This window comes from Crocuta crocuta, unplaced genomic scaffold (assembly GCF_008692635.1).
Source record: "Crocuta crocuta isolate KB4526 unplaced genomic scaffold, BGI_CrCroc_1.0 scaffold93, whole genome shotgun sequence".
NCBI lineage: Eukaryota > Metazoa > Chordata > Mammalia > Carnivora > Hyaenidae > Crocuta > Crocuta crocuta.
In genome coordinates this window covers 8,091,961-8,113,273 of record NW_027529641.1, presented here as the reverse complement: position 1 = coordinate 8,113,273, position 21,313 = coordinate 8,091,961, and the positions used below count along the sequence as shown (strand labels likewise).

The 21,313-nt window shown below is 39.6% G+C and overlaps 1 protein-coding gene across 1 annotated transcript in view; it reads right to left on the bottom strand.

Annotated features, from left to right (window-relative positions):
- Positions 1-21,313, bottom strand: part of ENTREP2 (endosomal transmembrane epsin interactor 2) — a 448,581-nt gene that overhangs the window by 241,436 nt on the left and 185,832 nt on the right. Inside the window, exon 2 of the mRNA XM_077762351.1 lies at positions 19,977-20,033. The gene's annotated coding sequence lies outside the window, so the exon portion shown is untranslated. The remainder of the gene's footprint in view (positions 1-19,976; positions 20,034-21,313) is intronic.

The following is a 21,313-nucleotide window of genomic DNA, read 5'->3' as shown; positions in this document are numbered from 1 at the left end:
TTTTTATATCTGCATTAAAAGCCATTGGAATTTCATAGGGATTTCAATGAATCTATAGATGGCTTTGGGTATTATAGCCATTTTAACGATATTTATTCTTTTAATGAACATGGGATATCTTTCCACTTCAATTTTTTCATCAATCTCTTATAAAGTATACAGATCTTTCACCTACTTTAACATATTACTAAATATGTTATTATTTTTTGTTACTGTAAATGAGATTGTATTTATTTCTTTTTCAAATAGGTCATCATTAATGTATACAAACACAACTGACTTTCATTTGTTGATTTTGTATCCCAAAACTTTACTGGATTCATTCATTAGTTCTAATAGTATTTTGGTGGAGTCATTTGAACTTTCTATATAAAAGATCATGTCCTCTACAAATAGATACAATTCTACTACTTTCTTTCTGATTTGGTTGTCCTTTATTTCTTTTCCTTGTGTAATTTTTTTCTGATGTAACTGCTCTAACACAAGTGCTGAGAAGTGGTGAGAGTGGGTAACTCTTGCCTTGTTCCTGTTTGTAGAGGAAAAAATTTCAACCTTTTACCATTGAGTATGATGCTAGTTGTGGGCTTGTCATATATGGTGTTTATTATGTTGAGATTTTTTTTCTTCTATACCAAATTTACTGAGAAGTTTTATCATGAAAGGACACTGAATTTTTTCAAATGTTTTTTCTGCATCTATGGAGATGATCATGTGATATTTACCTTGCATTCTGTTTATGTGGTATATCACATTTATTGATTGATCTCCTATGTTGAACCACACTATCCCGGGACAAATCCCACTTGCTCATGGTATACGATCCTTTTAATGTGCTGCTGAATTTGCTATGCTAGATTTTGTTGAGAATTTTTACATCTATATTCATCAGTGTAAATCATGGGTAAAGCACAAACTCACTTACTACAGACTAGGAAACACAGTGGCCAATAAAAAGGAAACACAGTTGGCCAACTTCATCAGGAATAAAATAAATGCAAACTGAGATACTACTTTACAAGCATCAGATTGGCGAACTTTTCAAGTCAAGCCCTGTGGAGTTCTAGAAAAAATGTGGGACACTTCTAGGTTTCTATGTTGGCTTTGGGGAAACCGTTTCACATTATTCCCTGAAAGTGAAGATATGCTTTCCCCATGATCCAGCGATCCCACCTCTAGGTGCATATACTAGAAAAACCCTCATGAATATGAAGAGATGGGTATTAAAATATTTATAGGAGCTTAGTTCATAATGGCAAAAAAGTTATATAAATAGCCTACATGTCCACTAAAGGAGAATAAACAAATACGTTGTGATATTTTCACATAATGGAATACTATACCAGCGACAAAAGTAATTGATATAGAACTACACACACCAAATGGATGACTCCACAAAGATGATGATGAAATGAAAAAAAGCCAGTCATAGAAGAATAGAATGTGATTCTATTTATATAAAGCTCAAAAATAAATAAAAATACTATGTTATTTAGGGAGATGTACTTATGTGGTAAATGAATGATAAACCTCAAACCCCTGCTCTGCACAGAAGCAGGAGTTGAGATGGGGAGGGGCTCATAAGTAGGCCCCAGTGTGGGTATTTTACATTTCTTGTTCTGACTGGTGGGGGGTCTCCATTGTTTGCTTCAAGGTTATGCTTCATAGTTTACATACATTCCATTGTATATATCATGTATTCTGTTTTATTAATAAATATTTCAAAATTTAAAACCAAAACAATGAATGATATTTTAAAATATAACTGCCAGCAGAAAAAAAACCTAGCTGCTTACCTTTTAAATGTTTGTATCATTTAGAACACATTGAATAGAGCACTTTTAGAGAAAAAAAAAAACAATAAAAACCACAAGTACCAATGGAAAAACATGTAAAAGCAGAAAGCTGAAAGAACAACTTGAAATAATTCACTCATACAGAGGAGATTTCACAATAAATAATTACCCTGGTTTAAGCAAATTGATTTGTATTAAGAGACGCATTGAAAGAAAATATCACAGAAAAGTGAAATAAAAATGCTAGGCAAAGATAGCAGGCAAATCTGAACAAAAGCGAAATGGGGGTAATGCTCTAATTTTCAACAAAGCAGAATTCAAAGGCAATAAAACATTCAATTGGGCAAGACCACTTTATATTAGCAGATAACGTAATCCACAAACAATGAACACTAATATCCTTAAGAACACAACATCCAAATAGAGCACTGACGGAAGTGACAAATTGTCAAAAACAGAGCTGGAAGATACTAATATGGATCATGGAGCAAATAGCTGTAGGAAAAGACTTGATGAAGCCAACAGTGACTGTGGGCAGGGGCAAAATCCTGCAGGTGCTTGCCCAGTGATGTCCCTCCATTTTCCAGGTTTTCTAGAATATATATCTAATACTCACATAGTGTGTAGGGAAAAAAACTGCATCAAGACCTGTATTTAGTAATACCACACATATAAGAAAGGCAGATCATTTCTTTCTCCTTCCTAAAGTCAATCTGCAAATACTCATTGTGATTGATTTTAGAAGCTTCTTTTAGTCATTAGATAACACTGCCTATATATATATATACATATATATATATGTGTGTGTGTGTGTGTGTGTGTGTATATATATATATAGTGCTAATTTAAATCAATTTCAATCAATTTTTCTATCAATAGCTGAACCATGCAAAGTGAAAGATCAAATTTGAAACCTTTGAGTTTCCTTTTCATTCCTAATCAGAATTTTTGTATTTTAATAAAAATTGGAACCTACAGAAATTTGATTCAATACACATAAAAATCAGGGTAAAATATGGATGTTCCAATATTACCAGTACTTATTGTACAGCATAAAATTATTCAGGAATCAAAAATAAGGTCTGTAATATTCTTCATTAAAAGAGGTTGGACATTTGAAAGAAAATCTGATAACTAATAGCCTATAAGTTACAATTTTTTAAAGCTGGATAAGTAGGGACAGTTCCTTAGAATTGCATATTAAATTCACTTTCAATTAATATGGTTCAGCATTTTAGTCTTATGATTTGTATGCTTGGTAATACTTTTAAAATTAACTGTGCCACAGACAGACATACCACATACTTCTCATCTGCAATAATTTTTCTAAGGCTATATCTTTATAACAGTAATTGCCTTCTTTCTGAAAGAATATGCAGTTTGAATCTAGTGACACTTCATTTATTACTTTTCTTATATTAGAGCTACCTCAGCATATTAGACGTTTTCCCTTAACGACTTTTTTCTATTAGGAGACCATGAAGACCCCAGAGCAAAGGAAGTGCATTGGGAGAGAGGCATTTTATTTTTATTTTTTTTATTTTGTTTTTGAGAGAGAGATAGAGACAGTGTGAGCAGGGGAGGGTCAGAGAGAGAGGGAGATACAAAATCTGAAGCAGGCTCCAGGCTCTGCGCTGTCAGCACAGAGCCCGACGTGGGGCCTGAACCCACAAACTGTGAGATCATGACCTGAGCTGAAGTCGGACATTTAACCGACTGAGCCACCCAGGTGCCCCAGGAGAGGCATGTTAGAGGCAGCAAGAATTTCTAAGGTGGACATCTGACAATTCTTGTCAAAAACGGACTGTAGAGGAGATCCTCCATTTCCTTTAACTATACACGCTTTTGATGAATGTCTATAAACAAAGGCTGTGAAATCTGCAATACTCATCATTAATACAGTGAGTTAAATTGCCAGCACAGCAAAATACACATTAAGTATGTCACTGGCCATGCCACTGCTACTCAACTGAGGGGTCACCCCGCACCTCCTCCCTAGTCATCTATGACCCACGAGAACACCCGGCTTAAACCACTCAGATCAGGAGACAGAAGTTCCTCTTGCCCTGACAGCTGACTCTGTCTTTTCCAGACCATAAGCACTGGGGGATTAGGTCAGTGCTGCAGCAAAATGAGTCTATATGGCCCCGTGGAGTCAAGGAGCCAGTTAGTAAAGTATCACCAGGAAGCACTTCTAAGAAACTACTCCATGGATTGGCAGGTAGAGGGCAGTCACCTATGTCTTATTGCCGGAAGTGTTCAAGCACAGGCTGAGGACAGCTTTGAAACTAGAAAGAGGATTCAAGTACCAGCTGGTGGCTTCACCACTGTCGTCCCCATCTCCCAAAGTTTCTACAGTTGAATTTCTCCTGGACCCTTAGCCCTGTGCTTTCCTTGCTTCTTGGATTTTGTTGATGTTGTTCTGATGGCTGGTAAAGATCCCAGTGTGCAAACCACCTGTCCAAATTCCAGCCATCCAATATATAGACTGGATCCCATTCTCCCTGTAAGATGCAGTCTGAATCAGTCTTTCCCCACTTTTCAATGCTCGTGGAAGCAGCAGGACCTAGTGAAAAGAGTAGACCCTTTAGAAGCAGATGGACCTATGGGGCACCCAGGTGGCTCAGTGGGTTAAGCCTCCGACTTTGGCTCAGGTCACGATCTCATGGTTCATAGGTTCAAGCCCTGCACTGGGCTCTGTGCTGACAGCTCAGAGCCTGGAGCCTGCTTCAGATTCTGTGTTTCCCTCTCTCTATGCCCCTCCCCTCCTCAAGATCTGTCCCTCTATGTCTCTCAAAAATAAATAAATGTTAAAAGAAGAAGAAGAAGAAGAAGAAGAAGAAGAAGAAGAAAGGACCTAGGTTTCTCTCTCCAAACTTTGGCAATTACCATCCCTGTGACATTGGCCAGTTACATATTGCTTTTGAAAGGAATGTGTTCCCACAAGTGCTCTCCTCCATGCCCATCTCCCCCCTCCCCCCACATCCATCAGAGGGCACTTGTGGGGATGAGCACTGGGTGTTATATGGAAACCAATTTGACAATAAACTATTTGTAAAAAAAAATAAAAATAAAAAATAAAGTGCAGTGTGACGGGCCACCTGGGTGGCTATGTCAGTTAAAAAATAAATAAATAAATAAATAAACTTAAAATAAAATTAAAAAAATAAATAAAAGAAAAAAGGAAAGGAATGTGTTCTTCACATGTAATAGTGAATATCTGTAGGGCTGTTACGAGCCCATACACACAAAGCACCAGCAAGGCATCATCTCCTTTCATCTTTCTAAATAAAAATGATGCATAATACATTTCTTGATTTATCAAGGTCTAATTTGCAACTATTTCCTATTATCTTATATTAACTGTTTTAATACTTGCATTGCTATTTATATTTCCCCAACTCATATCATTTCCTCAATTAGGATCTAAACTTTTGAAGGCAAGACCATATCTTATGCTGGTTTCCAACTCATCTTGCAGCTCAGTGCCTTGCACAGAGTATTTTGTTTTCTAGAGGACAACTGGGGTACCACAGACCCTGAACCTCATTACGTAACAATTCTGAGCACTACTCCTTGCTGACCATGTCCTATATGTGTCCAGAACACACACAATAAAGAATTGGCTGTAAGTCAGAATCAACCTAGGGTTACATATGTGAAGGCCATCCACCAAAGCGTACCAGGAAACATGTAACCAAGCCTCAGTAACCAGCAGTGAAGCAAAAACTTCTCTTTTGGAAACATGGTAAATTTTGGTGATTCCCCCAACTGGGGATACTACATACTGGGTTTATCAAAATCAAGAAATGTAGCAAGGTCTGGGGTTCAGCTACATCATCTCAAAGCACATTAGCCAATGGAGATGGATTACAAGTAAACCACTCAAGCCATAGATAGACAGATACAGAGAAAGGGCCCAGGACTTGATGCAGAGGTACATACTCGGACATCGGCAGCACGGAGGTATGTATGTTCCATAGGCTCTTTAGCTCCCAAAGGCCACAGCCTGCATATCTTCAGTGCTATTCCTATGGACCTCATCACTCATCACTCTTTGCCCTCAGTGGGAGAAAGCAAAATTCCCCAAACCAGCCTATGGAAAGAATTATGTCTCTCTAAAAAGATTCTCAACAGCAATTCAGAAACAACCAGGGGAACTCCTATTGTAGTTCTTCCCAGGAACTGTTCAAAATGATACATTTAATTCATTATGCTTTTAGGCATATGACTACCTTACTAGAGATCAGATCTTTGTCTACCTTGTTTGTAATTTTCCTATATCCAAGCTCATTGTCTCTTGCAAAAAGTAAGTTTTATTACATGTTCAATTAAAAATGTACCTGATGGATCAAAATAAAAGAGTTTTCACTGAGAAATAAATGACTCAATATAAAAAAAACTGTCACATTTCAATAAAAATGGGTATTTTTACCAATGACAGTTTTTAATTTCACTTGGCCTTGAGTGGTTTTCTTATGTTCTATTTTAATTACTCTGCTTCTGTCTTGGTTTTCTAGTGAGATTATCTTTCCCTAATGAAATTTAATACAGTTAGTAAATTTAAAGACAAGCGTATTTGTCCCTTTTCATAAACAAGATAGAGGGTTTTAGATACTTAAGCTTTATTAGCAGAGTAAGAGTCTGCATTGTTTCAAGAACCTGTACAAATATGTGCACATCTTTCTTCTTTCTCCTCTTCAGCACTTAAGGAATGAAGGAGGGCTTCATCTTTAATGTAATCAAGCAAAATACATTCTCTCAAAGAGAGGTCATGATCTTGACGGTAAGAAACCCCCAAAGTGGATTTATAACGAATTTTCTGAATAAATAATGATTCCAAATACATTTACATTAAATATATTAACCTTTTAGCTCACCTATATTTTTAAATAGCATATTAAAGTTATATTTGAGCTCAATTCATGGGCCTGAAAGAAAGCCCTACAGGCTTTCTATAACTCATATTAAAGGTTAAAGTGATTTAGACATTTTTTTCCATAAAATATGGCCAAATATATGACTCTGTAGTAAAATTAAAACTGAATTTCTGGTAGTCACAGCAGGAAAATTTTCTGTTAGTACAAAAATTCAAAGGCACTTTTAAAAAGAAGTGAATATATGTTGCATAAGATTTTAAGCTTCCTTATATGTTGGAAAATGATCGTCATAGCAATGAACAGAGAGAAAAAAACACCCTAATCCAGGCTGAAGTTCATTCATCATATACTTCCAATTCCTTGGCATTTGCACGTTTCATTAAATACGGCAGTTGAGACAAAACAAAAATAACAGAATCCAAGCTGGATGGAAGGGCAGTGGGAGCTATTTTTTTCATTATTTGTCTATAGGTTTCCAATAAAACTGATGCTATAAGAATCAGTCATTTATACTTAGGTATAAATATATAGGGCTGTTTTCTCTAAACCTGGGAGTGATTATTAAATACCTATTAGTACCACTCCTGGGCCAGCTCTAATGAATGAAGCTCTGAAGAACTGGAGATGTTCTGGCCAGTGCCCAGCATAGTGGGAGAGCTAATCACAGCTCTTGGTGCCACAGACTTAGGTTCATCAGGGCTAGAATGCTCCCTGCAGCTTAAGAACCATCCAAACACCTGCTGGAATGAATGCAAAACTATGGAAGCTGCCTTTTTTTGAGAAAAGAAAATATGAAAGAAAAAAAACGCTTCCTCTATCTGGCAGCTTCTAATGAAAAGGAAATCATGAAATAATGAATTGGACATAAAAGCATTTTATTTAGTCTGATGTTGCACTGCAGTAAGTCTTAGCCTGACATGCTAAGAAAGCTGAATTTATGCCTCAGTAAGCTAAAGAAAGAGGCTTTTTGTTGTTGCTAAATTTAAAGATCTCAAGTAAGGCAGCAGTGATTAGAAGAGCCCACATGGCCTCAGTGGCCTGATCCAGTATCCAGCGCACTGCCCCGTCCTTCTGTCTTGTATCTCAGTTCCTCCTTTGGGTGGGATGGTAATGGCGGTGCCCCGCTGGGATACCATAAGAACAAAGTGGTGAGAATATTTGAAAAGGGTCTGGAATATAGTATGTTTTACATCCATGCTCATTAGTAAAGAAGCTGAATGGAAATGATGCCCTGGGTCTGAACCAGTATTTTTTTTTAAGTGCCTCAGGTGGCTCTGATGTGTACGTAGGATGGAGGCTGGCCTAGAGGTTAAGAGTATGGGCTCTGAAACATATTACCCGGGTTTAAACTGGACCTCTGCCACTGGATGAGCTGGGCATGACTAAACTCTTTATGTTCACTTCACTTAAGTGAAGCGAAGTCTTTAGAAGAGTGTCTGGAACATGGAGAATGACTGATAAATATTAGTAAATTACCATTGTCACCATCATCATCATCAGCCCAGGACAAGCATGGCTTGAGGAACCTCTGAAATTTCACCACGGACACTGGTTGGAGAGACAGATTTTTGGAAAGACAGCTCTGGCTGATGGGAAATAAACTCTAATCATCCTCAATGGGGAAAAACTGAGAGCTTTCCCCCTGATCAGGAACATGACAGGGATGTTCACTCTCACCATTGTTGTTTAACATAGTGCTGGAAGTCCTAGCGTCAGCAATCAGACAACAGAAGGAAATAAAAGCTATCAGAATTGGCAAAGAAGAAGTCAAACTTTCAGTTTTCGCAGATGAAATGATACTCTACATAGAAAACTCAACAGACTCCAACAGAAGCCTACTAGAACCGATCCATGAATTCAGTAACGTTGCAGGATACAAAATCAATGTACAGAAATCAGCTGCATTTTTATACACCAAAATGAAGCAACATAAAGATAAATCAGGAAATAGATCCCATTCACAATTGCACAAAAAAAACATAAAATACCTAGGAATAAACCTAACCAAAGAAATAAGAGATCTGTATGATGTAAAGTATAAATAAACTTATGAAGGAAATTGAAGAAGACACAAAGAAATGGAAAAACATTCCATTCTCATGGATCAGAAGATTAAATATTATTAAAATGTCATTACTACCCAAAGCAATCTACACATTTAATGCAATCCCAATCAAAACCCCAAACAAAGCTAGAACAAACTATCCTAAAATTTGTATGGAACCACAAAAGACCCCGAATAGCCAAAGTAATATTGAAAAAGAAAATCAAAACGGAGGCATCACCATCCCAGACCTTAGCCTCTACTACAAAGCTGTAATCATCAAGACAGTATGGTATTGGCACAAAAACAAGACACATAGACCAATGGAATAGAATAGAGAACTCAGAATCGTACCCACAAATGTATGGTCAACTAATCTTTGACAAAGCGGGAAAGAGTATCTAATGGATAAAAGACAGACTCTTTTTTCTTTAATAGTTTATTGTCAAGTTGGTTTCCATATAACACCCAGTGCTCATCCCAACAAGTGCCCTCATCCATGCCCATCACCCTTCTTCCCCTCCCCCCGNCCTTGGGTAAATTCCTAGCAGTGCTATTGCTGGGTCATAGGGGAGTTCTACTGTGAATTTTTTGAGCAACCTCCACACTGTTTTCCAGAAGGGCTGTACCAGAATACATTCCCATCTACAGTGTAGGAGGGTGCCCGTTTCTCCACATCCTCACCAGCATCTAGAGTCCTCTGATTTGCTCATTTTAGCCACTCTGACTGGTGTGAGGTGGTATCTCAGTNTAGTTGGGGAGAGGGAGGGAGGCAAACCATGAGAGACTCTTGAAGGCTGAGAACAAACTGAAGGCTGATGGGGGTGGGGAAGAGGGGAAGGAGGGTGATGGGCACGGATGAGGGCACTTATTGGGATAAGTACTGGGTGTTACATGGAAACCAACTTGACAATAAACTATGAAGGGGGAAAAAAAGAAAGAAAAGTAAAGAAACTCTAGTGCTCCTTCCTGAGTGGGGCGCTTCTCCCAGGAGCCTGAACTAGATCCTGCCAGTGGACGCAGACCTCCACTTTCACAGATGCCAAGGATAGCCTTCCCCTCCTGGGGCAGGTCTGCCCAGGTGGATAGAAACTGCTGCTGTACGCCACCCCAGCAAAGAAGACACAATACCCCAAGCAACCAACCGCACCAACCACCTCCCCTCATCAATGCAGTTGTTTTGTAAGTAGGAGCAAGATAAGCAAGGAGTGGCTGACATCTGAGTAAAAAACAAATTTCCTGAAAATCTAGATGAGTAAAGAGACCAACTGACCTGTGCAGGGAGGTGAGAATACAGTGGAGCAAGGAAACCTGACAAATAATATTCTAATTAATATCCCTGAAGGAGACTGCACCCATTCAATGAATGCTTCATGAACTGTGAGCATATTGCTATGAAAAAGAAGCAATTAGAGAACAAGAGAGTTCTCTGAAAATAATGCGCCATCAAAATGAAACATTCAGCAGAAGAGTCAAATGGTAAAGCAGAGATGTCTGGGGCCCAAACCAGTGATCCAGAAAATCAAACAGAAGAAATGTCCCAGAAAGTAAGAAAAGAGAGGAAAATATTAAAAATGTTAAGAATTATTTGGCATCAATTTAGCAGATAGGATATCCTTCTACCTACTCCAAGTGGGATAAATTCAAGAAGGCAGAGAAATATGAGAAGAGATAGAATCAAAAATTTAATGGAAGACATTTCCCCAGAACACTCTTGAACTATCCAACAGACAACTAATCAGATTCAGAACAATAGCTCACTATGGGGTACTGTAGCCAGACAGAAGATGAACACACAATCTTTCCAGAAATTATCACAGAAAATCTAATCCCATCTCTCAATTATACAGATATTATTTGTCCAGAAGCTAATATGTAAAATCAAAGTAATCACAACCAAAATCACATCATTATCAGTGTAAAACCTGGCAAACTGATTCAAAAATTTACTGGAGAAAACACACAGAAGTAGCCAAGAAAATTATGAAAAAATAAAAGAGTGGCTTAATATAACGCTAGATTAATTAAAACATTACTGTATTGGCTTAAACTGGGGTGTTTGGGTGACTCAGTCAATTAAGTGACCAACTCCTAATTTTGGCTCAGGTCATGATCTCATGGTTCATGAGTTTGAACCCAGTGTCAGAGTCAGACACTGTCCTGACAGCAAGTAGCCTGCTTGGGATTCTTGCTCCTCTCCCTCTCTGCCCCAAACCTACCTCTCTCTCTCTCTTTCTCTCTCTCAAAATAAATAAACTTTAAAAAAATGGACCAACGGACTCACTAAACAGAACACAGATTCATTAACAGACCCATGTCTACAGCAGCAGGAGGATGAGGACACTGAACACGTGAGGAGAAATACTGAACATTCAGAAATTGCTGCTGGAGGAATGATTATCCGTTTGGAAAAGATAAAGTTAGAGCTTTCCTTCATACTATATATAAAAAGCAAGTTTCAGATCCATTACCTAAACATAAAAACGTAAAACTATAAGTGTTTTAGAAATACACAGGAAAATAATTTCAGAATTGTAGGGCAAGAGAAATCTTTGAAAGTAAGTGAGCAGACACCACATAAGAAAACAAAAACAACAGAGTTTGCAAGATAAAAAGCTAACAATTCTATATTTTTTTAAAAAAGACACTTCATTAAAACTAAAAAGACAAAGACAAACCACAGGCCAGAATAAAATATTAGCCATTTAAAGCATAAAAGAATTACTATATGAAGAAATCCTGAATACCAAAGAAACAGTCTTACAGAAAATAGACAAAAGAAATGAAAAAGCAATTCACAGAAGAAATTCAAATGAGTAATAAAATCTTGCTATTTGTTTTCATTTCTGTCTCATCTATTCTCTGGGTTTTTTTTCTTTTCTTTCTGCTTTCTTTTGGATAATTGGGTATTTTGCATGACTCTATTTTATTTCCATTGTTGGTGGATTAGCCGACTCTTCATTTCTTTATTTCAGTGGTTGTTTTAGAGTTTATAGTATACATTTAGCTTATAGCAGTTTGCCTTCAAGTGACACACTTCTGCACATATCTTTTAAAAGCCTTACACTGTATACTTCCCTCCTCACCTTCATACTCTTTTTTTCATACAATTTTCTTCTACATATATTAAAAGTCCTACAATATGCTGATATGTTTTTCTTCATATTTCCTCTCCTATGTATACACTGAGCTTCTTAGATCTATGAGTTTATAGTTTTTAAAATGGCTATTATTTCTTTTCTTAAGTGAGATATGACTGACATATAACATTACATTACTTTCAGATGTACAACATACTGATTCAATATATGTATATTATGAAATGATCACCATAGTAAGTCTAGCTAACATCCATCACCACACCTTGTCACAAAATATTTTTTCTTGTGATAAGAACCTTTAGAATATACTCTCTAATTTCTGAATATTTTATGTCCATCCCCACTTCTTTAGGGAACCCTATTTCACATATATTAGGCTTCTTAAAATTGTCCCATATAGCTCGTTAATGCTCCTTTAATTTTTCACAAAATTCTTTTTTTTTCAGGTTCTACATTTGGATATTTCTATTGCAATGTCTTGAGTTCACTGATCTTTTCTTCTCTCTTATTGAATCCGCCATTAATCTCATCCAGGGAATCTTTTCTCTCTTACCTTGTAATTTTGATCACTCAGAGTTCAAAAGGTATTTTTTTTCTACCTTCCTGTCTCTACTTTTTGGACATCTGGAATACAGTTATGATAACTGTTTTGATGTCCCTGTATGCTCTTTTTAACATGTGGGTAAGTTTTTTATCAGTATAAATTGGTTTATTTTTCTCCTCATTTCAGGTTGTTATTTTTCTGTTTCTTGGCATGCCTAGTAATCTTTGATTGGATGCCAGACATTGTGTTTATTATCTTGTTGGTGCTGGATATTTTGTACTGAACATTCTTGAACTTTTTCTGGGACACAGTTAAATTACTTGGAAATGGTTTAATTATTTTGGATCTTGTGTTTAAGATTTGTCAGAAAGAACTGGAGCGACATGTACTCTGGAACTAATTATTCCCCACATTGAGGTGAGATTCTTCTTAGTCTTCTACTCACTGCCCCAGTGAATCATGAGGTGTTCCAGGTTGCATGGTAGGAAAGCCCTGCTCTTATACCTGCTCTGTTCCCTCTAACCTGCTCAGATGATTCTTTCTTGGACTCAGGTAGTTTCCTCCCATGCAAGAGCTGATCAATGTCAGCTGAATACTCAGAGATCCTCTGCAGACCTTTAAAACTCTCTGTCTGTGGAAGTCTCTCCCCTATGGGAGAGAGTTTGTTCTGTGAACATGAGCCACCTTGGAATCCCTAGACCTTCACCTTCTTCTTAACTCAGCAAGTGTGCCAGGCTCTTCCCAGGCTTCTCCTACCTATGCAGCAGCCTGGAAACTGTCTCACGGCTGGGGACAATCTTAGGACTTTCTCTTCATGGTGGAAGATCAAGGTAGAAGGAATATATAGTAGAATCAGGCCAGATTTATTGCTATCAGCTAAGCAGAGCTTCTGGCATTCAATGGTTAGCCACAGGATTGTTAAGAAAAGCTCAGTTTGTATGGTTAGCTAACATATGAATCCAAAGGTGGGCTACATTAAATGAAACTGAAAAGCCATACTTCCTTAGTACACCATAAGAGATCTAAAGCCTTAGGGAGACTGGGATGATAAGAGTGCATTGATCCAATAAGACTTGTTCACCCACCCCAGATAATCCAAACACTACATCTTTCACCACAACTATAAGAAATCTGTGAGAGGAACTCTAGCATCCTTGAAGGACTTTGTGGCAACTCTTCTCTGTAGGTCAGAAATTAGAGTAACAATGTCTGTACTATCAAACTAGGTTCCCTAAATGCAATAAGGATTTTTGGATTCCAGAGTGGCACGGACCAAGTGGCAGCACTTAACCACCAAAGACCAGGCAAGTATGGTTACTGAAATGGACAGAGAGGCCAAAGAAGTGATCAGAAAAGTATGACTCCTAAAGATGCGTGGCGTGGCTCCTAGAAGTTCTAGCTCTTTAATTAAACCTTCATTGATACACATTCCCATACTGGTTGATAAAATTTCACAAAAGTAAACCGCTATCAAAAAGCTAGACTCCTCCAACGCTATAATACAAAATTCAAACAACACTAAATACATCAATGGATCAATATGATACTCATAGTCCTACAACTCAGTGCTTCGAAAAATAGATTTACTTTGTTTTAAAAAAAAACTGAACAAAATAAACATAATTTTTTATTTATAAAAATAAATTCTAAAAAATGTTTTTAACCTCATGCTTATTACTCTCCCAACAGTATTAGTTGTTACAAATAATCTAATAGCCATCTCAGTACTACTTCACTCAATTTAAAAAAAAAATTATACTATCTGTAATTATGTGTGAGACTAGTTCCATTATTGATATATAAGCAATCACAAGATGTTTCACTGAATCTTTCAAAAATTATTTAAATCAGAGCTATATAAATCTGATTCCTAATTGCAATCTAGCATAATACAGAACCTTGCATAGTTTAATGTAAGAAAGACGATTATCTCAATCACAAGAGACACTCCTCAAACTATTATAAAAAATAGAAAAGGAAGAAAAGCTTCCAAATTCATTCTACGAGGCCAGCATTACCTGATACCCAAACCAGAAAAAGATATTACAAAAACAAAACTAAACTAAACACTACAGGCCAATACGTCTGATGAACATAAATGCAAAAATCCTCAACAAAATATTAGCAAACTGAAACCAACAATACATTTAAAAATTATTCATCATAATGAGATTTATTCCAGAGATGCAAAAATCAATATTCACAAATCAACTGATAAGACACTTCACATTAGCAAGGGAAAGGATAAGAACCATATGGTCATATCAATAGATGCAGAAAAATATTTGACAAAGTACAACATTCATTCATGTTAAAAACTCTCAACATACAAGGTTTAGAGAGAACATACCTCAACATAATAAAGGCCTTACATGAAAAACCCACAGATAACAACATACTCAATGGTGAAAAACTGTAAGCTTTCCCTCTAAGGTCAGAACAAGACAAGGAAGACTACTCTCTCCACTTTCATTCAGCATAGTACTAGAAGTCCTAGCTGCAACAATCAGACACATGAAAAAGAAATAAATGACATCTAAATTAGTAACGAAGAAATAAAAACCTCACTATTTGTAGATGACATGATACTAAATATAGAAAACTCTAAAGATTCCATTAAAAAACTACTAGAACTGAAAAATGAACTCAAGAAAGTCACAGAATACATAATAAATATACAAAAATCTGTTGCATTTCTATTCACCAATAACTAAGTAGCAGAAAGAGAAATTAAGAAAACAATCCCATTTACAAGTACACACACACACACACACACACACACACACACACAACCTAGGAATTAATGTAACCAAGGAGGTGAAAGAACTATACTCTGAAAACTAAAAAACACTGAGGAAAGAAATTGAAGATGACATAAACAAATGGAAAGACATTCCCTGCTCATGGATTGGAAAAGCCAATATTGTCAAAATGTCCATACTACCCAAAGTAATCTACAGATTTAATGCAATTCCTATCAGAATACCAACAACATTTTCATGGAACTAAAACAAATAATCCTAGAATTTGTTTAGAACCACAAAAAAAAAAAAAAGCCCAACTAGTCAAAGCAATCCTGAGAATGAAGAACAAAGCTGAGGTATCACAATCTCAGATTTCAAGATATACTACAAAGGCTTTAGTAATCAAAAGTAAAAGTATGGTACTGACATAAAAACAGACACATAGATCAAAAGAACAGAAGAGAGAGCCCAGAAATGAACCTATGATTATATGATCAATTAATCTATGATATTGGAGGCAAAAACATATGATGGGGGGGTAAAAAGTCTCTTCAACAAATAATTCTGGGAAAACTGAACAGCTACACACAAAAGAAGGAAACTAGACAACTTTCTTACCCACACACAAAAATAAACTCAAAATGGATTAAAGACCTAAATGTGAGACTGAAACCATAAAACTCCTAGAAGAAATCTTAGGTAGTAATATCTTTGACATCAGCTACAGAAACATTTTTCTAGATATGTGTCCTCAGGCAACAAAAATAAAAGCAAAATTAAACTATTGGGACTACATCAAAATGAAAACCTTTCCAGAGTGAAGGAAATCATCAACAAAATGACAAGGCAACCTACTGAATGGCAGAAGATATTTGCAAATGGTATATATGATAAGGGGTTAATATTAAAAATAAGAACTTACATATACAATGCCAAAAGAAACCCACACAATCTGATTGAAAAACAGGCAGAAGGTCTGAATAGAATTTTTCCAAAGAAGATATACAGATGGCCAACTGACACATTAAAAGATGCTCAACATCAATAATTATTGGCGAAATGCAAATAAAAACCACAATAAAATATCATCCTACACCTGTCAGAATGGCTAGAATAAAAAAGGCAGAAGATAACAAGTGTTGGTGAGGATGTATAGAAAAAGGAATTCTTATACACTGTTGGTAGGAATGAAAATTGGTGCAGCCACTGTGGAAAACAGTAAGGAGGTTCCTTAAAAATTAAAAATAGAAATATCATATGATCCAGTAATTCCTCTACTGGGTATTTACTCAAATAAAATGATATGGAAGCAACCCAAATGTCCATCAATAGATGAACAGATAAAGAAAAAGTGGTGTGTACACGCACACACACAGAACTATTACTCAGCCATAAAATAGGATGAGATCTTGCCATTTGCAATAACATGGATGGACTTAAAGCATATAATGTAAGTGAAATAAGTCAGACCGAGAAGACAAATATCATGATTTTACATATGTGTGGAATTTAAGAAACAAAACAAATGAGCAAAGAAAAGAGACAAAAACCAAAACCCTTAAAAACAGAGAATGGGTGGTTGCAGAAGGGAAGTGTGGGGGATGGGAGAAATAGGTGAGGGGGATTTAGAGTACACTTATCCCATGATAAGCACTGAGTAATGTATAGAATTGTTGAATCACTGTATTATACATTTGAAACTAGTATTAAGACTCTATGTTGGGGTGCCTGGGTGGCTCAGTCAGTTAAGCATCCGACTCTTGATTTCAGTCAGCTCACTTCATGATCTCACAGATTTGTGAGTTCAAGCCCCACAGCAGCCTCCATGCTGGCAGTGCAGAGCCTGTTTGGGATTCTCTCCCTCTCTTTCTCTGCCCTACCTCTGCTTGCACATTCCCTCTCACTCTCTGTCAAAATAAATAAACTTAAAAAAAAAAAAAAGACTATGTTAATTATGCTTCAATAAAAGAAGAAAAAAGAACCACAGTAATGCAAAAATACACTCTCTACTCTGATAGCTATCAGTAGTTTTCAGCATATGAAAAGCTCTTATAAAATATCAGGACAGAAATTTACCTCTTCCTTCTCTCTCTGGCATCACACTCACCAGCCTGGAAGGGGTAGTCTGCACCATGCTCTCAGCCTGCTCCCCCTCTCCCTTCCCCTTTCCTAACTGAGGCTCCCCTCTAGAATATCAGTCACTCTGGGCAAGAAGTAAACCCTTCTTCATCCAGTCTGCCGTATAACATTGGAGTAATGAAAAAGAAAGGAGATAACGGCAGAGATTAGGACAGGTCTCCATGCACCAGCCCTTCACAGAAAACGATGCTGCCAGCCAACCGATGATAGCACCAAAATCCTGCCATCAGCACACCCAGGCATTGCTGTCCTCACCCAGCAACCCCCTGCAGGGAACAGGCATTGGCTGTGTGGGCTCTGGGGCAACAGGACCCAGCACTGCCTCTTCCAACCACCCCATGGTAAACAGCCTCCTTCAGAGAGGTTGTTAGTGAGGACGGCGGTGGTGTGTCCCCTGGAAATGAACCAGAATACTCACAGTGGCTTCTTCAGCTTTATGCATACAGAAGGAAGGAAACACTATCATTAGGGTAGAGAACAGAAGCAGGAGCTTGGGATAAAGAATTATTTAAATCAAGACTAAAGCCATTCTAGCTGAGTCTAGAGAGTGAGTTTTTACTAATGAATCAAGACTGGATTGTCCTGGTCAACACAAGTAGAACAATGCCCTTCCAGTAGAGACAACCAACCATCTACCAAAATCACTGCCCTCCTCTTCAGAGTATGGAGCTGCCTCTGGGAAGTGCCTCCCAGGAAGAAGCTAACTTTTCCAGCTTCCATCCCAGCCAGATGGGGCCATGTGACAGGCTCTGCGTTGAGTCATCTTCAGAACTTCCTTCACTGGTTTCCTCTTCCACTGAAATGCAGCTGATTCTAAAGGCCTAAGAAATTGTAGAGCCCCAGATGGAAGGAACCAGGGTCTCCAGATCACTCGTGGTAGGGAGCGGCCACTGCCTGGAATGCCATGTTGTATGAAGCCACTGGAAGTCTGGGATTTGTTACAGCACCTAGTGTTATCCTAAACCACCCCCTTACCTCCCTAAGTGAGGAAAGTGGTCAGTCAAGCTAGGGGAACCCCTTCTCTTCTATCTGGAATTTGGGCAGTGCTGACCTTGCCCAGAGAGCAGCTGGTCCTATACCAATGGGCAGGGACTAGTGAGCAGGCATTTTAAAAGTTCTGCTGTGGTAGCCCAGGCTGGTGCTTTATCCCACTTCCTAGCATGAGGCCCTGACACCCCGCCCGACTGCTCTGGCTTCCCCAGGACACACCTGAGCCACATCCATAAGGAGTCCTGACTTCTGATCAGCTGTAAGCTGCACAACATCCTTCACAGTAAAATGCCCAGTCCCGGGAGAATCTCCATCTTGGGGCCAGGTAGGGGGACAGGTGTGAAGGGTGGCTGGGTGATAGGTGCCATGCCTCTTGTCTTTCTCCTGCACACCCACCCAAAGGAGTTGTGGCTTCTCCTTGTCTGGCATCTAGTGTCAGAGGCCTTCCTCTGCCTGGACCATGAAGGCAGGTGAGGAGGAATGGAGCAGGCTGTCCCCCCATGTCCCTGAAGGGCACCCGAAACCACAGACAAAGGGCATCGGGCCCTACAGCTGGTGTGTCCACCACCATTTCCCTCTGCACAAGAGTCAGCTTCTTGATACACTAGCTGGGATTAACTTTAAAATACTCTAGCAAGGGGCTTGGATGAAACAAGATAGGCCAGTGTTGATATCTGTGGAAGACAGATGGGGGCTACATGGGGATTTATTATACTAGCCTCTCTACTTTATGCATGTTTGAAACTTTCTACATTAAAAAAAAACACCTTTCTTTTGCAAAGGAAATTTCTTGACAGGTCGTAGGAGAAGAGGCTCACTGAATTAATGCCACTCCTTCTCTTCCCCATGCCTCTTCAGGATGCCTTGGTAACTCTCATGAGGAGGAGATGTTTACAACAGGCAGATTTGTGGGTTTTTTCTATTTCCATTAATATTTAGTACATGTCATTATCTCCAAATCTAATCACTTAAAGAAGAGATTTTAAATAATTGATTACTACAAAAGAGAAAGAGGCCATGCCGTGTTTTTGCATTATCCATCAAAACCCGGAAAACCTCTTCGTCTGGTCCTGACACGGACGCATAAATATATTAATGCATACACCGAGAAAAACACGCATACAAATCAATAGACATGAATTTGCGTGGGGTACTTTTCAGAGAGACAAACCATCGTCTCCTTTCCATTCCCCGTGAGTCCTGCCCCTTCCCAGCACGGTGCCATAGCAAAGAGAGAAAGGGTTCAAATGGTACCCCTACACTCTTCTACTCAAATAAATATCTCCTCTTACACTCCCGAGTTTCAGTCTCCAAAACACACAAACAGTTAACACGTCTTGAGCTCCGATAAAATATGTGCTGCTTGTGTGGTCACACGCATGCACATGTATATGCACGAACGTGTTTACACGCCTAGAGAAAACGATTGCACCTACACTTCTTAAAATGTCCCTGTTCCCGGCACGTCCTCAGGGGAGGGCACCCAAACAGAACCGTAGCAAAGAAAATGGCACAGGAACATCTCCAACACCTGAGGGCTATTCTCCAATGTATGGAGGGAAGATGTGCGGCAGCTGTTACCTAGGAGCCCATCTGCACTGAGAGGTGCCAGTGTTATAAAGGTCTGTATCCTGCTTTCTGCACAGAAGCCAGAATTCTTTGCCATTGCCCTTAAAGCACTCACATCTCTGCGGGGAGGGCCCTACTCCAAGGCCGCTGTGGAGACTGCGTGAGGACTTACCACGAGGGAGAGAGGTCTCTTCCAGGAGACGACACCAATGAGTCCTGACAGCAGCACCTGGAAAGACAGACAGTGCAGAAAGGTTAGACTCATTGGAATCGTTTAACGGACAATCAAAACACAGCATCGGCCGTTTCAACCTGAAGAAAGATGACTTCTAGAATTTGGCCCACATACATGAGCGAGGTGACAATGAGGCGTGCGGTCTGTCCAGGCATTCAGAGCCTGCAGCACATGGGCCTCGGAGACCACCAGGAGGTCCTGAGAGGTCACTTATGCTCTGCATGGACAGGCCCAAGAACAAATGCACTTTCTGAAAGTGTCTCCATCAGGCACTTGTTCTACTCTGTCCTTGAGTCATTTGGCCCTGTGACTTAAAAATTACAGAGAGGACTGAAAGCACTACTTTGGGAAAAGGCAGAGCCACCCCCCCCACCCCCCCCGTGTGTCACCTGAGCACATCCTTCTGTGCATGGGTGCCGGGCACAGCGGACCTGTCAGGCCCCCCTCCACCGGTTCACACGCTTGGCCCCCAGCCAGCTCCCCACCTCAGCAGGAAGGGGTGCCACCAGATGAGGCCCCCTGCTTTCCACACACCGACTCAGAGCTGCTTGCTCCTTTCCCATGCCAGCCCCCCAGCCTTTGCTGTCCCAGGTCCCACAGAGCTGTCCCCTCCAGAACACCTTGTAGCAGCTACTCTCCTCCCGCGGCCCCTCCCCTGTGTGGCCCTAACCACAGGAACACCCTCGTGTCTTCTGTCTCAGGAGAACCTCCCCTCACCCCTGGCCAACCTTTCCCCCAGGCTGCCTCCAAGCTCACATTCCCTGAGGCAGACACTGGATGCTGATCCTGACATTCCCAGTCTCCTTGGGTCCAGGCAGGGCAGACAGGCCAGAGAGACACAGCCGCTCTCTCCCCACTACAATGTGGCTTCAGCCCTCACCACCTGCAGATACACTTCCCAAGGTCACCTGAGGGCTTGCTGAGTGCAACACCCAAGTACACCAATCTGGGCTTGAAGACAGGAGGCTGACCACATGCGCCTATGGAAGGCGCACGGTCCTCGAGGCTGTGTCACTCCCCTGACACCCTCTCTTCTGTGGCTGCCATCCTCGGCTCCATCCTCTCCTTCCACCCCTCCCTTCCCCTTCCCACTTCCCAAGGCTCTCCTCAGGCTTCGGCTCCTCTGGAGACCCATCTGTCATTGGAGATCCTCTAACACCATCCACTAACACCTCCTGCAGGCTGGTCCCTGACTGCAGAATCCCAGTCTTCCGGCACAGCTCCTGGTGTCACTCTGCACCTCAGCATGTCCAGAAATGCACCTGCCATTTCTG